Genomic DNA, 15,942 nt, shown 5'->3' on the forward strand with positions numbered 1-15,942 from the left:
GTCAGAACCTCACAATCTATACACATATCCACACTAAAGACACACCTCTTCACACAGGCTTACCCAGATTTTCTGTTGTCTTATCCTCTGTCTAGTTCACTACCCTGGTTAGTCTGTCATCATGTTTAGTGTTCTCCATGGATAGTCTGTTTGTAACGATGTGCGCTGAGAGTCGGGAAGCAAGTTCAGGGAGTGAGTGTTTTAATAAACAGAACATAATACAAAACAAGAAACACTAACAGCACACAGACAAGAAACATAAACAATGACGCCCGGGGAAGGAACCAAAGGGAGTGACATATATAGGGAGGGTAATCAGGGAAGTGATGGAGTCCAGGTGTGTCTGGCGACACGCATGTGCGGATAACGATGGTGACTGGTAGGCGCCATAACGAGCAGCCTGGTGACCTAGAGACCGGAGAGGGAGCACACTTAACACTATTAACTTGTTTAGTCTTCTCCCTGGTTAGTCTGTTATCATGCTTAGTGTTCTCCATGGTTTGGTCTGTCATCACGTTTAGTGTTCTCCAGTGTTAGTCTGTCATCATGTTCAGTGTTCTCCCTGGTTAGTCTGTTATCCTGTTTAGTGTTCTCCCTGGTTAGTCTGTTATCCTGTTTAGTGTTCTCTAGGGTTAGTCTAACCTTATGTTTAGTGTTCTCCATGGTAAATCTGTCGTCATGTTTATTGTACTTTTATATACAGTGCATATACTGTAGTACTTTTTCCACATTTATTACGTTACAGCCTTATTCTAAAATTGATTAAATCGTTTTTCCCCTCATCAATCTACCTCATAATGACAAAGAAAAACAGGTTTTTAGACATTTTTGCAAAAGTATTAAAGATTTAAATATCACATTTAAATAAGTTTTCAGACCCTTTACTCAGTACTTTGTTGAAGCACCTTTGGCAGGGATTACAGCCTTGAGTCTTCTTGGGTATATCGCTACAAGCTTGGCACACCTGTATTTGGGGAGTTTCTCCCATTCTTCTCTGCAGATCCTCTCAAGCTCTGTCAGGTTGGATGGGGAGCGTTGCTGCACAGCAATTTTCAGGTCTCTCCTGAGAAGTTTGATCGGGTTCAAGTCCGGGCTCTGACTGGGCCACTCAAGGAGCAGGTTTTCATCAAGGATCTCTCTGTACTTTGCTACGTTCATCTCTGCCTCGATCCTGACTAGTCTCCCAGTCCCTGCCACTAAAAAACATCCCTACAGCATGATACTGCCACCACCATGTTTCACTGTAGAGATGGTGCCAGCTTTACTCCAGACGTGACGCTTGACATTCAGGCAAAAGAGTTCAATCTTGTTTTCATCAGACCAGAGAATCTTGTTTCTCATGGTCTGAGAGTCCTTCGGTGCCTTTTGGAAAACTCCAAGTGGGCTGTCATGTTGTCTTCTACTGAGGAGTGGCTTCCGTCTGGCCACTCTACCATAAAGGCCTGATTGGTGGAGGGCTGCAGAGATGGTTGTCGGGTTCTTGGTCACCTCCCTGACCAAGACCCTTCTCCCCCGATTGCTCAGGTTGGCCCGGGCGGCAAGCTCTAGGGAGCCTTGGTGGTTCCAAACTTCTTCCATTTAAGAATGATGGAGGCCATTGTGTTCTTAGGGACCTTCAATGCTGCAGAAATTGTTTGGTACCCTTCCCCAGATCTGTGCCTCGACACAATCCTGTCCCGAAGCACATGGCTTGGTTTTTACTCTGAAATGCACTGAGGGACCTTATATAGACAGGTGTGTGCCTTTGTCCAATCAATTGAATTGGACTCCAAGTGGACTCCAATCAAGTTGAAGAAACATCTCAAGGATGATCAATGGAAACAGGATGCACCTGAGCTCAATTGTGAGTCTCAATGCAAAGGGTCTGAATACTTATGTAAATACGATATTTCCGTTTTCACTTTGTGTGTAGATTGATGAGGAACATTTTTTATTTAATAAATTTTAGAATAAGACTGTAACATAACAAAATGTGGAAAAAGGGAAGGCGTCTGAAGACTTTCCAAATGCACTGTACTTACTCATTTAACATTTTATTTTATTGCTTCTTGTCCTGCTGATTTTCTTGTGTAATTAAAGTGACTTTGGGTGTTGTGAAAAGCTTTTAAAATAAAATGTATTATTATTATTAGTCCCGAAACACGGTTAAAACTCTAATTTTGATGTCATGGATGGTCCTTGCATCCATAGCTCTGTCTATGAATTTGAGAGTGATAACATTTTCTCCAGTCCAGTTATTGTTTCAACTGCGGATTGGCCCTTAACCTGAGTCGGAATTTGTGAGGGGAGCTTCCGTCGGACACTGATGCATCATACTGGGAGCCTAAATCGATCACTTCAATTATGGTACATCTAAGGATAAATCATGGTACAGTAACACTTTATTTGAAGGGTCTATAATGAACCATTCATAAGACATTTATAAACTGTTCGTTCACCATATATTTATCATTACCCCCACATTTGTAAATGTTAGAAAGCTAGTTATTCACACCAGTACCGTGCCTTCAGAAATAATTCACACCTCTTGAATTATTCCACATTCGGTTGTGTTACAAAGTGGGATTAAAATGGATTTAATTGTATTTATTTTGTCAACGATCTCTGCAAAAAAACTAAACAAAAAATAAAACACTAATATATCTTGATTGGATCAATATTCAACCCCCTGAGTCAATACATGTTAGAATCAACTTTGGCAGCGATTACAGTTGTGAGTCTTTCTAGGTAAGTCTTAAAGAGCGTTCCACACCTGGATTGTGCAACATTTGTCCATTATTCTTTTCAAAATTCTTCAAGCTTGGCCAAATTGGTTGTTGATCAATGCTAGACAATCAGTTTCAGGTCTTGCCATAGAGTTTTGACTGAAATCTTCTTGAAAATCGAACTCGGCCACTCAGGAACATTCACTGTCTTCTTGTTTAGCAATTCCAGTTTATATTTGGCCTTGTGTTTTAGGTTATAGTCCTGCTGAAAGGTGAATTAGCCTCCCAGTGTCTGGTCTAAAGCAGACTGAACCAGGTTTTCTAAGATTTTGCCTGTGCTTTTTATCCGGACAAACTCCCCAGTCCTTAATGATTATAATCATACTGCTTTTTATATTTTTACCCATCTACCAATAGGTGCCCTTCTTTATGAGGCATTGGAAAACCTCCCTGGTCTTTGTGGTTGAATCTGTGTTTGAAATTCACCGCTTGACTGAGGGACCTTATAGATAATTGTATGTGTGTGGTACATAGATGAGGTAGTCATTCAAAAATCATGTTAAACACTATTATTGCACACTTATGTGACTGAACTTATTTAGGCTTGCCATGGCAAAGGGGTTGAATACTTGTTGACACAAGACATTTCAGATTTTCATTTTGTATTAATTTGTAAACATAATTCCACTTTGACATTACGGTATATTGTGTGAAAAAAAAATATTTAATCCAATTCAGGCTGCAACACAACAACATTTTGAAAAAGTCAAGGGATGTGAATAATTTCTGAATGTACTGTATATCCATTTCCTTAAACATCCTGTGTTGTGTGCTTATTCTTTACCAGGTACTGCAGGCATGTCTACCAATGGCATGCCAATATTTTTGTGAGAAATTATACTGGTTACACAAAACATTTATGAAGTATTTATAAAGTATGTATAGCACTACATTTAGGGACTGCAAAAATACTTAACTAATGATAAGTAAATTGTTCAGTAATGTGGGAGTAACGAATAATAAATGGTGAACACACACTTCATAAATGCCTTATAAATGGTTTATTTCAAACCTTTTAAATAAAGTGTTACTATCGTGACACTAGGTGAGACCCAAATGCAGATACAGGAGGCAGATGGTTGGAGTTTAAGATGTTTAATGAATCCAAAGGGAGTAGGCGAGAGAATGGTCGTGGACAGGCAAAAGGTCATAACCAGATCAGAGTCCAGGAGGTACAGAGTGGCAGGCAGGCTCGAGGTCAGGGCAGACAGAATGGTCAGGCAGACGGGTACAGAGTCCAGAACAGGCAAGGGTCAAAACCGGGAGGACTACCAAAAGGAGAAAAGGCAAAGCAGGAAAACGGGAAAAACGCTGGTAGGCTTGGACATACAAGCCGAACTGGCACAGAGAGACAGGAAACACAGGGATAAATACACTGGCACAGAGAGACAGGAAACACAGGGATAAATACACTGGGGAAAACACCTGGAGCGGGTGGAGACAATAGCGAGGACAGGTGAAACAGATCAGTGTGTGACAGTTACTGAAATCATTACATCAGATAGTTTAAGCACTGAAACAGGACAAATTTCCAATGAATGAAATCCTGTGTTAAAATGGGAACCGTTATCTAATCTGTAAATTTTGCATTCACATTATTGATGGAAACTTCTTTAATGAAAACAATGATCTTTACTCACATGCACTTAACAAATACCTGCTAAACATGAATACATTTCTTACACAGACCCATTCTGAACAAAAGCGTCTGATGAGCAAATGTATGTAAGACCACACTGTATTCACAATGTACTGTAGATTAATCTGTATAGATTGTCAAAATGAAACCCAGTAAAGCAAAAATGTTACGTTTGGCTCTATACTCAAGCATTTTTGTAACGGTTTTCCTCCTCTTCTGAGGAGGAGTAAGAAGGATCGGTCCAAAATGCAGCGTGGTACGTGTCCTTGATATTTTAATGAAATAACCGAACACTGAATACAAAAGAACAAGAGAAATAAATGAAAACCAAAACAGTTTTGTATGGTAAAACACAGACACAGAAAACAACTACCCACAAATCATAGTGGGAAAACAGGCTGCCTAAGTATGGTTCTCAATCAGAGACAACGATCGACAGCTGCCTCTGATTGGGAACCATACCAGGCCAAATGCAGAAATACAAAACGTAGAATACACATCATAGAATGCCCACCCCAACTCACGCCCTGACCAAACTAAACCAGAGACATAAAAAAGGAACTAAGGTCAGGACGTGACAATTTTGGATTTAAGATAAAATGTTTCATATGAGGCAACAATATAGAATATCACCTTGGTCCATAGAGTGCTTTCATTTGTAAACGGTAAAACATAAATGTATGAAAATACCCTAAAATAAAAGATAACATTCTGTTCTGTCGCCTCATATGAAGCATTTGCTGGAGTATAGAGACATATTAAACATTTTAGCTTCACTGTCCAAATACATTAGGAGGGGAGTGTAAATATTGCTATAGGCTACTTAATAGGGATAGGAGTCCCACTACCGGGACAACTTCCTGTGAAACTGGAGTGCACGCAATTCAAATAAATAATCAGAAATATTATGGATTTTAAACATTTATGTACATATACATTTTATGTACATATAAATCATATCTTATATCGGCTGAAAGCTTAAATTCTTGTTAATCTAACTGAACTGTCCAATTTACAGTAGATATTACATTGAAAACATGCCATGCGATTGTTTGAGGACGGCACCCCACATAAAAATGTTTTTCCACCGGCACAGGTTTCATACATTCACATATAACGATTAAATATTCACTTCCTTTTTGATAATCCTCCTCTGATTTGTCATCCTAAGGGTCCCAGCTATAACATGTAGCGTCGTTTTGTTAGATTAAATCCTACTTTATATCCCAAAAAGTCTGTTTAGTTGGCGCCATCAATCTCCCTTTCAATTTACAGAGAAAGGAATCCAAAAATCTACCCCTAAACTTTGTTTCAACAAGTCAAAATACGTTTCCAATTACTCCTCAGACACCCTAAAATGTAATCAAACTATAATATTTCTTATGGAAAGAAGAATGTTCAATTGAAAACCGATTTTAGCAGGTGCGTAATGTCTTCATGGCGTGCGCAAACACGAATTTCCAAGACCGTGTCCTTCTGCTAAAACTGCTATTTCTTATTCATTTTTGAAGTTAGATAATTTTCAACATGACCTTGCATTTCTAAGAGGATGGTCTCTACAAAACAAAAATGTCTGGTTGGTTTTTCTTTGGATTTTCTCCTATCACATCTATTGTGTTATATTCTCATACATTATTTTAACATTTCTACAAATTCAAAGTGTTTTCTTTCCAATGGTACCAATGATATGCATATCCTGGCTTCAGGGCCTAAGCTACAGGCAGTCTACTTTGTGCACGCCATTCAGACAGGAAGTGGAGAAAAAAGGGGCCTAGCTTTAAGAGGTTTTCAATGCAAATCATTACCTAACAGTATATATTATTGTTATGGCACGTTTAAGTCTTATCTGAACGTCTCACTCTGTCATGCATTTATTTATTTAACCTTTATTTAAGCATGCTGTCTCTTTCACATATGAGCCCTGCATGAACACATGAACAAACAATAATTACACTATACATGTATACTGAATACAGTATATACACACATCAATTACACAATACATATAAACTGTATACAGTATACACATCAATTGCACAATACAGATATACAGTATACACTATACACATCAATTGCACAATACATATATACTGTATACAGTATACACATCAATTACACAATACATGAAAAACAAACAAAAATACGAAAAGCAAAAAACAATCATATCAAACAAACACATTCTTCAGTAACGCCCTCTAACATCCACGTGAATTTGCATAATTACATATTATGCAAATAATACTCATGTGGCAGCCTGAGCCTTGTATGCATACATTCATGTAAAGATATTCATGAGCTTTTGGGACAGCTGTTTTTCTAAGCCCCACAATGTGTCTGTATTAAAACAATGAACATTCTGCTGAGTTTGAGTTTTTAGCCGAGCCTAGTGTAATTGCTCTGCTACCAACAGCATTTCTGCTGATGTAAGGGAATTTATGATCATCATAATAACCAGTTTTATTGGTGTGGGAGGAGGGAAGATATGACAGACTAATCGCTACACACACACACACACACACACACACACACACACACACACACACACACACACACACACACACACACACACACACACACACACAAACATACTCTCTTTAAAACTAAGTCAGCTGTTGGTATGTCAGATACTGTATATCAATGCTATGATCTGTAATGACATGTTATAATAGCTGCCATTTCAAACTTCTGACGGCATCATCCCAATGGGCACAGACGTCATTTCAACATCTAGTTTTGATTTACATTAGGTTAAAGGTTTGGCGAAAAAATACGAAATGCCCTGACGTTGATGACTTTTTTCAAATCCAATCAGTTTTCCAAGTCATCACATATAAAAAATAAAAAATAAATGACGAACAACGTTGATTCAACCAGTTTTTGCCCAGTGGGATATGTGGTGAGCGCAGCCAACCAGTGATGTCCTATTTTTGTTGAGCAGTGCCTGCATGTATTACTGGGGATTTTGCATTAATGAATTTGTCATCACAACAACTTGACAACTAAGCAAAGAAAATATGGATAAAATGTAATCAATTATTCAAACAAAGAAATCACTCATTTCCCTTTCCGGATATGGACCCATGTCTGAATTTCCAGCTACTGTACACTCCTGATTTATGAACTGTTTATGCTAGATTTATGTACATTACTCTAGTTTGACTCTATGGAAATCCATTGGCCTCAATTTACATTTCCCCCCTCAGTGTTCAGGGTAACAGTATGTCGGTAGGGTGTGATTATGCCCTAATTCTAATTAGATGAGCTCCATCCCTGGGGTGACATCCACCCAGACACTCCCTTCAGTAATGAGTCTCTCTGGACTGGAGCATCCACACCTCTAATAGGCATAGAGGAATATTAAGACAGGCCTGAAAAAGGTGGGCAGGGAGGGAAGGGGAAACAAAATAATGGAACAACTTTGGTAACATTTTACTTAAAGCTGACAGGAAAAATGTCTCATTTTAAAGCATATAATGTTATGTCTCTGTGCAGCCTGGTCGGCAGCTTTAGACTGCTACAGTATACTCAAAGTTTCTCCAAGGTATGCCAGGAGGTAGCGTAGCAAATGCTCAACTGACTCCAAATGGCTGTTCTTTAGTCAGGTATCAAGTGATGAGGGACACTTGTAACACTTATACTGAAACAGCCACCCTCCAATGTTGAATAACTCCCCACATTGTTCTGTCCACTGAGTTTTACAGGATAGACAAAGTGCAGTTTGACACTTTGCTCACTGGCCAGGGCTACATCCCTCTTGACTCGCATCACGCCTCAGCTTCCCTCTGCACTTTCCATCCACCATGTGACTTCAGATAGACTTTTCTATGTAATAAGCTGCCAAGGAGAGACTTCATCAGGGATAGCGATTCCTGTTTTTCACAGTACATATCACACTGATGGTGGAACTCCTTTGTCAAAAACCATGCTCAAATCAAATCAAATGTTATCAGTCACATGCACCGAATAGGTGTAGACACCTTACAGTGAAATGCTTACTTACAGGCCCCTAACCAACAATGCAGTTTAAAAAATACGAATAAGAATAAGAAATAAAAGTAACAAGTAATTAAAGAGCAGGAGGAAAATAACAATAGGGAGACTATATGCAGGGGGGTGTCGGTACAGAGTCAATAGAGGTATAGAGGTCCTGGATGGCAGGAAGCTTGGCCCCAGTGATGTACTGGGCCGTTCGCACTACCCTCTAGCGACTAGCAGTCGGAAGCCGAGCAGTTGTCATACCAGGCAGCGATGCTCTCGATGGTGCAGCTGTAGAACCTTTTGAGGATCTTAGGACCCATGCCAAATCTTTTCAGTCTCCTGATGGGGAATAGGTTTTGTCGTGCCCTCTTCACGACTGTCTTGCTGTGCTTGGAACACGTTAGTTTGTTGGTGATGTGGACACTAAGGAACTTGAAGCTCTCAACCTGCTCCACTACACCCCCATTGATGAGAATGGGGAGGCATGCTCAGTCCTGTTTTTCCTGTAGTCCACAATCATCTCCTTTGTCTTGATCACATTGAGGGAGAGGTTGTTGTCCTGGCACCACATGGCCAGGTCTCTGACTTCCTCCCTATAAGCTTTCTCGTCGTTGTTGGTGATCAGGCCTACCACTGTTGTGTAATCGGCAAACTTAATGATGGTGTTGGAGTCAAACCTGGCCGTGTAGTCATGAGTGAACAGGGAGTACAGGAGGGGACTGAGCACGTACCCCTAAGGGGCTCCAGTGTTGAGGATCAGAGTGGCGGATGTATTGTTACCTACCCTGACCACCTGGGGGCAGCCCGTCAGGAAGTCCAGGATCCAGTTGCAGTGGGAGGTCTTTAGTCCCAGGGTCCTAAGCTTATTGATGAGCTTTGAAGGCACTATGGTGTTGAACGCTGAGCTGTAGTCAATGAACATCATTATCACATTGGTGTTCCTTTTGTCCAGGAGGGAAAGGGCAGTGTGGAGTGCAATAGAGATTGCATCATCTGTGCATCTGTTAGAACGATATGCAAATTGTAGTGGGTTCTAATTGCAGTCGCTGTACTCGCCTTTAGGCGAGGATAGCTGGGCTGCAAGCCCAGCTTCAGACGCAATCGTTAGGCAAGGGTAATTTCAGTGTAGGAAAGGATGAAACAGCGTCTGTGCCACCAGTAAGTACAGATAGTAGTATAAATCCCCTGGCACAGTCCCCGCAGCCGGACAACTTTCTCACGGTTTCTGGAAGGAAATGCTGTAGGAACGCTCAACCGGTGTCGCTCATTCAGCCAACAGAAACTTTCAACCGGTTTTCCCCATTAAGCAGCGGGTCGGATTAAAACGAATCATCCAGCGATCATACACTGTTTACCGGGGGGCAGGGCTACCGACGTTAAGGCAAATCTGAAGATGGTGCTGGCTAAAGCTAAAACTGGCGAGTGTAGAGAGTATAGAGATATTGTTATCCACGTCGGCACCAACGATGTTAGGATGAAACAGTCAGAGATCACCAAGCGCAACATAGCTTCTGCGTGTAAATCAGCTAGAAAGATGTGTCGGCATCGAGTAATTGTCTCTGGCCCCCTCACAGTTAGGGGGAGTGATGAGCTCTACAGCAGAGTCTCACAACTCAATCGCTGGTTGAAAACTGTTTTCTGCCCCTCCCAAAAGATAGAATTTGTAGATAATTGGCCCTCTTTCTGGGACTCACCCACAAACAGGACCAAGCCTGACCTGCTGAGGAGTGACGGACTCCATCCTAGCTGGAGGGGTGCTGTCATTTTATCTACCAACATAGACAGGGCTCTAACTCCTCTAGCTCCACAATGAAATAGGGTGCAGGCCAGGCAGCAGGCTGTTAGCCAGCCTGCCAGCATAGTGGAGTCTGCCACTAGCACAGTCAGTGTAGTCAGCTCGGCAAAACTAAACATGGCGTTGTTCGCCTTAGCAATCTCACTAGGATAAAGACCACCTCCATTCCTGTCATTATTGAAAGAGATCATGATACCTCACATCTCAAAATAGGGCTACTTAATGTTAGATCCCTTACTTCAAAGGCAATTATAGTCAATTAACTAATCACTGATCATAATCTTGATGTGATTGGCCTGACTGAAACATGGCTTAAGCCTGATGAATTTACTGTGTTAAATGAGGCCTCACCTCCTGGCTACACTAGTGACCATATCCCCCGTGCATCCGGCAAAGGCGGAGGTGTTGCTAGCATTTACGATAGCAAATTTCAATTTACAAAAAAAAAAAATGACGTTTTCGTCTTTTGAGCTTCTAGTCATGAAATCTATGCAGCCTACTCAATCACTTTTTATAGCTACTGTTTACAGGCCTCCTGGGCCATATACAGCTTTCCTCACGGAGTTCCCTGAATTCCTATCGGACCTTGTAGTCATAGCAGATAATATTATAATCTTTGGTGACTTTAATATTCACATGGAAAAGTCCACAGACCCACTCCAAAAGACTTTCGGAGCCATCATCGACTCAGTGGGTTTTGTCCAACATGTCTCTGGACCCACTCACTGTCACAGTCATACGCTGGACCTAGTTTTGTCCCATGGAATAAATGTTGTGGATCTTAATGTTTTTCCTCATAATCCTGGACTATCGGACCACCATTTTATTACGTTTGCAATTGCAACAAATAATCTGCTCAGACCCCAACCAAGGAACATCAAAAGTCGTGCTATAAATTCACAGACAACACAAAGATTCCTTGATGTCCTTCCAGATTCCCTCTGTCTACCCAAGGACGCCAGAGGACAAAAATCAGTTAACCACCTAACTGAGGAACTCAATTTAAACTTGCGCAATACCCTAGATGCAGTTGCACCCCTAAAAACTAAAAACATTTCTCATAAGAAACTAGCTCCCTGGTACACAGAAAATACCCGAGCTCTGAAGCAAGTTTCCAGAAAATTGGAACGGAAATGGCGCCACACCAAACTGGAAGTCTTACTCTGGACCCTGATCTCTCTTTTGAAGAACATATCAAGACCATTTCAAGGACAGCTTTTTTCCATCTACGTAACATTGCAAAAATCAGAAACTTTCTGTCCAAAAAATTATGCAGAAAAATTAATCCATGCTTTTGTCACTTCTAGGTTAGACTACTGCAATGCTCTACTTTCCGGCTACCCGGATAAAGCACTAAATAAACTTCAGTTAGTGCTAAATACGGCTGCTAGAATCCTGACTAGAACCAAAAAAAATGATCATATTACTCCAGTGCTAGCCTCTCTACACTGGCTTCCTGTCAAAGCAAGGGCTGATTTCAAGGTTTTACTGCTAACCTACAAAGCATTACATGGGCTTGCTCCTACCTATCTCTCTGATTTGGTCCTGCCGTACATAACTACACGTACACTACGGTCACAAGACGCAGGCCTCCTAATTGTCCCTAGAACTTCTAAGCAAACAGCTGGAGGCAGGGCTTTCTCCTATTGAGCTCCATTTTTATGGAACGGTCTGCCTACCCATGTCTTTACTGAAGACTCATCTCTTCAGTGGGTGATATGATTGAGTGTAGTCTGGCCCAGGATTGGGAAGGTGAACGGAAAGGCTCTGGAGCAACGAACTGCCCTTGCTGTCTCTGCCTGGCCGGTTCCCCTCTTTCCACTGGGATTCTCTGCCTCTAACCCTATTACAGGGGCTGAGTCACTGGCTTACTGGGGCTCTCTCATGCCGTCCCTGGAGGGGGTGCGTCACCTGAGTGGGTTGATTCACTGATGTGGTCTTCCTGTCTGGGTTGGCGCCCCCCCCTTGGGTTGTGCTGTGGCGGAGGTCTTTGTGGGCTATACTCAGCCTTGTCTCAGGATGGTAAGTTGGTGGTTGAAGATATCCCTCTAGTGGTGTGGGGGCTGTGCTTTGGCAAAGTGGGTGGGGTTATATCCTGCCTGTTTGGCCCTGTCCGGGGGTGTCCTCGGATGGGGCCACAGTGTCTCCTGACCCCTCCTGTCTCAGCCTCCAGTATTTATGCTGCAGTAGTTTATGTGTCGTGAGGCTAGGGTCAGTTTGTTATATCCGGAGTACTTCTCCTGTCCTATTCGGTGTCCTGTGTGAATCTAAGTGTGCGTTCTCTAATTCTCTCCTTCTCTCTTTCTTTCTCTCTCTTGGAGGACCTAAGCCCTAGGACCATGCCCCAGGACTAACTGACATGATGACTCCTTGCTGTCCCCAGTCCACCTGGCCGTGCTGCTGCTCCAGTTTCAACTGACCTGAGCCCTAGGACCATGCCCCAGGACTACCTGACATGATGACTCCTTGCTGTCCCCAGTCCACCTGACCGTGCTGCTGCTCCAGTTTCAACTGTTCTGCCTTATTATTATTCGACCATGCTGGTCATTTATGAACATTTTAACATCTTGGCCATGTTCTGTTATAATCTCCACCCGGCACAGCCAGAAGAGGACTGGCCACCCCACATAGCCTGGTTCCTCTCTAGGTTTCTTCCTAGGTTTTGGCCTTTCTAGGTAGTTTTTCCTAGCCACCGTGCTTCTACACCTGCATTGCTTGCTGTTTGGGGTTTTATGCTGGGTTTCTGTACATCACTTTGAGATATCAGCTGATGTACGAAGGGCTATATTAATACATTTGATTTGATTTGATTTGTCTAGGGTTTCTGGGTTAATGGTGATGATGTGAGCCATGACCAGTCTTTCCAAGCACTTCATGGCTACAGACGTGAGTGCTACGGGTCGGTAGTCATTTAGGCAGGTTACCTTAGTGTTCTTGGGCACAGGCACTATGGTGGTCTGCTTAAAACATGTTGGTATTATAGACTCGGACAGGAAGAGGTTGAAAATGTCAGTGAACACACTTGCCAGTTGGTCAGCGCATGCTCGCAGTACACGTCCTGGTAATTTGTCTGGCCCTGCGGCCTTGTGAATGTTGACCTGTTTAAAGGTCTTACTCACATCGGCTACAGAGAGCGTGATCACACAGTCTTCCAGAACAGCTGGTGCTCTCATGCATATTTCAATGTTATTTGCCTCGAAGAAAGCATAGAAGTAGTTAGCCTCGTCTGGTAGGCTCGTGTCACTGGGCAGCTCTCGGCTGTGCTTCCCTTTGTAGTCAATAATGGTTTGCATGCCCTGCCACATCCGACGAGCGTCAGAGCCGGTGTAGTACGATTCGATCTTAGTACTGTATTTACGCTTTGCCTGTTTGATGGTTCGTTGGAGGACATAGCAGGATTTCTTATAAACTTCCGGGTTAGAATCCCGGCAGCTCTAGCCTTTATCTCAGTGTGGATGTTGCCTGTAATCCATGGCTTCTGGTTGGGGTATGTACGTATGGTCACTGTGGGGACAACGTCATCGATGCACTTATTGATGAAGCCAATGACGGATGTGATGTACTCCTCAATGCAATCGGAGAAATCCCGGATAGCTTAGCATCTGCTTCATCTGACCACTTTTTTATTGATCTAGTCACGGGTGCTTCCTGATTTAATTTTTACTTGTAAGCAGGAATCAGGAGGTTAGAATTATGGTCAGATTTACCAAATGGAGGGCGAGGGAGAGGTTTGTATGCTTCTCTGTGTGTGGAGTAAAGGTGGTCCAGAGTTTATTTCCTTCTGGTTGTAATACTAGATGATCATTTTGAAAGATACTGTATTTGATCTGTAATACTTCAGTGGGAGATTATTGCAGTGCAATAAATAGTAATGACACTGCTTATCAGTGTTCAACAGGGTCACAAGGTTATTTTTCAGGTAAGCTGCTGAGAGTACAATTGACACGTGACACCCACAGATTTACTCTGGATCAAACGACCAGGAGGGGTGTGCCAAGTTCACTCAGAGAACTCCTAGTTCCATTGTAATGCCTTCTGAGCATTCATTAAAGAACAAGATAACGTATTTATGGTTTGCGGAAGCCTTGCAGGAAGTTGGCCTCTTACTTTTGCTAATATTGAGCTTTTATCATGGATTGAACGCTGATCAGGAAAAATACGATACCACGACATGAGCTTATATCATAAAGAATACCACTGCTATTAATATCACATGGAACAAGAATATCAGTTGTTTTTTACACCATCAAATCCATTATTATGTATGCCATTGGCCATATGAGATTGGATACAGTAACTGAATAACAATTGCAACTTTGGCTGACTCTGTGGCAATCCCAAACAAGACAATCAGTTTAATTGTTTTTATTATTTAACCTTTATTTAACTAGGCAAGCCAGTTAAGAACAAATTCTTATTTACAATGATGGCCTACCTCGGCCAAACCCGGACAACGCTGGGAAAATTGTGCGCCGCCCTATGGGACTCCCAATCACGGCCGGATGTGATCCAGCCTGGATTGGAACCAGTGACACCTCTTGCACTGAGATGCAGTGCCTTAGACCGCTGCACCACTCGGGAGGCAATGGGCTGTATACAACTACAAAGTCTAGATAATACACTTTCCAGAAATGGACACAATAATCAAATTAATTAAATGTTTCAGTAATTTACTGTATGTCTGTCTTGGAAAGCTTATTGGAAAGCATTTTGACAAAAAACAGCAGTGTCTCACTTTTTATTGATCTCTCTAAGGCTTTTGATACAGTTGATCATGCTATGCAGAGATTGTCGAGTGTAGGTCTTTCAGAGCATGCAGTTGCATGGTTTGCTAACTATCTGTCTGATATAACTCAGTGCACTCAATTTGATGGGCTTATGTCTGTTAAATTGTCTGTTTTTAATGGTGTGCCCCAAGGCTCTGTACTTGGTCCTCTCTTATTCACTATTTATATCAATGATTTAGACAAAAATGTCCAAAATGTGCAACCTCATTATGCTGTGTCACGTCCTGACCATAGAAAGCCTTTATTTTATATGGTGTAGTAGGTCAGGGCATGACTGGGAGGGTGTTCTAGTTTATTATTTCTTAGTGTAGTCTAGTTTTTGTATTTCTATGTTGGCCTGGTATGGTTCCCAATCATGTTATCCCTGATTGGGGATCATATTTAGGTAGCCTTTTCCCACCTGTTGTTTGTGGGATCTTGTTTTTGTATTGTTGCTTTTGAGCCCTACAAGGCTGTACATTCGTTTGTTTCTCTTTACTGTTTTTGTTGCTGGTTCACATTCAAGTATATTTATGATGAACCCAAATCACGCTGCGCCTTGGTCTATCCCTTTTGACGAGCATTACAGGCTGATGATACTGTTATTTACTGTCTCTTACAACAGCTTTCCAGAACTTGCAAACTGCTTTTTATACTGTTCAACATACCTTGTGTCAATTGAAGCGTATCTTCAATACTGACAAATCTAAACTAATGGTGTTTTCTAAAGCAAGAAATAGACCTCTGAACCTACCTGTCAGGGCAAAGAGATTGAGGTTGTAACGTCATATAAATATCTTTGAATTTTAATTGATGACAGCCTCTTTTGAAAAGCATATTCAACAACTTACAAAAAAATTGAGGCTGAAATTGGGATTTTATTTTAGGAATAAGGCCTGTTTTTCTATTGAAGCCAGGAGGCTAGTATCAGCTACATTTATGCCTTTACTAGACTATGGGGATATTTCATATGAATGCTTCTGCTCAGTGTTTGAGATC

This window comes from Oncorhynchus mykiss, chromosome 15 (genome assembly GCF_013265735.2).
Source record: "Oncorhynchus mykiss isolate Arlee chromosome 15, USDA_OmykA_1.1, whole genome shotgun sequence".
In the NCBI taxonomy this organism is placed as follows: Eukaryota; Metazoa; Chordata; class Actinopteri; order Salmoniformes; family Salmonidae; genus Oncorhynchus; species Oncorhynchus mykiss.